Below are 2,500 nucleotides of genomic sequence, written 5' to 3'. Positions count from 1 at the left end.
GAAGGCTGTTACTGGGAACAGAAGAGTTGGAGAGTTCGAAAGCCTCTAGTGTCCATCGACATTTATTCTTCTGCGCACGGGACAACTCTGGAGTGGAGTCCACCAAGGAACGGTGTCTGGCCCCTCGTCAAATGCATAACAGCCGAGTCCTGGCATGTACTCTCTCCCTCTTCGTAACGACGTCCAGTGGAACAATGGCTTTCCATTTCGATGTTGTTGAAGCTCCAGTCACATGGCATTTCTCCTGTCTGTGCACGTGTAGACCGGCTGTGCGAGAGCGCAAGGGGGGGGGGGATTGGTGGAGGTTTTGGTCTCATTTAATGCCCTGTGTGGTTTCACTCGACCACCCCGACCCCTTATGAATGGGATAAGGCCATAGTTACATGGGTGTCAAGTTACCAACCCTTTTGATATATGTGATGTACAGATCACTGATGGAATTTGCCATCCCACCTACACCTTCGCCGTACTTTTGTTCTACTTTGTGTACATCTGCATTGCCAAAGAATGGCGTGTTCACGTGTTCACACAGGAACTGAATCAGTTGTTCTTTGTTGTGGGTTTCACAAAAAATGTTTATGTAAGTTCTGAAAGGACAGCTCCTTCCCTTTGATGACGTACACAGTTATTGCAGTCTGGAAAAATGTTCTTTGGTTCACGAGCTCTCCTGAATATAGCGATAAGTTAGGTCTGAATGGACGGACATATAAAGGAACACTTATTTTCTATTTTTAAGTTTTAACCGAACCGAGAGCTTGGTAAAGCTCACAAATAGATGTCATCATGATTCTGCAGCTCATAAATCATAAAAGAGGACAGAGTGAGATATGAGGCTAGAGCACGAATGGGACTGTAAGTAACGATTTTGGACAGACTGAGAGATCTGCAAAGGAGATGGTACCGTCACGTGTTGAGAATGGACGAAGAGGACATACGTGTACGTGGCACTGGATGAAGGAGTGAGAGGCACATAAGAACATAAGAACATAAGAATAAAGTAGACTGCAAGAGACCATAAGGCCTACACTAGGCAGCACCGTTATGGCCAAGAGGAGGGCCAAACAGTGTCGTGGACGAAGAGATTTCAGTTGGCCAATAGATATGTAAGTTCCAGAGGGCTATGGAAGTCTTCAACAGAAAAACAAAGATGGAGACGAAAAACGCTGTTAGGACCATTCTGGACGGGGATCGGTGAACCCTAAGTTCACGGGATTATTGTTATTCCTTTTCCAGTTACGCGAACATAAGATATATCCATTATCTGCAGAGACAGATAACTGAATATTTAGAAATGTATCAAAGATAACTAAGACATTTAATTTCAAATGTAATCGTTATTTCATAACTTGCCATTGACTAAGCGCAGTACACGAGCTCGATTATTATATATACATATATATGTTGGTACACTGTGACAAGTTGATGAAGGTGGAAAAAGAAGTCACGGGTCTAGTTCCGAGTTACTGAAGAAGCATAGAGCGAAACCGGTCAGGAATAAACTCAGTAACTCGGAACTAGACCCGTGACTTCTTTTTCCACCTTCATCATACATATATATGTATATATGTGTGCATATATATATATATATACATATATATATATATATATATACATATATATATGTATATATATATATATATGTATATGTATATATATATATATATGCCACCCAATACATCACAACAAAACTTATTTGAAATATTCAAGAATTCAGTGCCTGAAACTTAATATTTCATGATGACGTTGTGACATTTTATTTATATACGTGTCTTTGATGATACTCTTTGATCCCTTCGTTATTGAGGAAATGCCACGGAAACGAGTTAAAGACCCTGGTAGCAGCATAATAAAGAGGAGACGATGCACCAAGGACGGAATGGGTTCTTCAAGCTTGGCAGCAACCCCAGCGATGATAAGAAGAGTAAATGAAGGAAAAAAGGAAAAAAGGAAAGGTGCTCCCTGCTAAGAAAGGGGTTTGTTGTGACATAAATTTTAATTCAGGTAAGTTATATTTTCAGTTTTATCATCATTTTTTTTTTCGGATAAATAGAATTACCCTCGTGCAATAAAAGCATTTCACTGATCACATTGCTTGTTGTTAATTATTTGCTGTGCCAAGGCAACTGTCCATGAAGCCTCTGAGCCTTATCGTGCTTGAGTGAAGGAATGACTATAGGATGGGCTAGTGCAGGTGGTGGGAAAGAACAGGGGAGGACACTTTGCCTCGCAGTGCTTTGGTGACAGATTGCTCGAGGTCCACTCTAGTTTGCTCTGAAAGAGAACCTAATGTTACTGACAACCTTCTATCGCACTTCTCAGGTTGAAATACTTACACTGAAGGCGCTTAGCTGCTACTGCTCAAGTCCATACCTTTGTTCATTGTATTCAGACAGCCAAGTGACAATTATATATGTCGTTGTGTTGCGTTGGGCTTCGATATTCAATTGCCTACCGGTAACTACTTTTCCTGGCTCTCCAAGTACAAAGGGCAAAGGTGACG

Source organism: Oratosquilla oratoria, chromosome 37, assembly GCF_046742065.1.
Source record: "Oratosquilla oratoria isolate Oo_2021 chromosome 37, ASM4674206v1, whole genome shotgun sequence".
In the NCBI taxonomy this organism is placed as follows: domain Eukaryota; kingdom Metazoa; phylum Arthropoda; class Malacostraca; order Stomatopoda; family Squillidae; genus Oratosquilla; species Oratosquilla oratoria.
The sequence above is the reverse complement of the archived record's forward strand: the minus strand, read 5'-3'. Positions refer to the sequence as shown.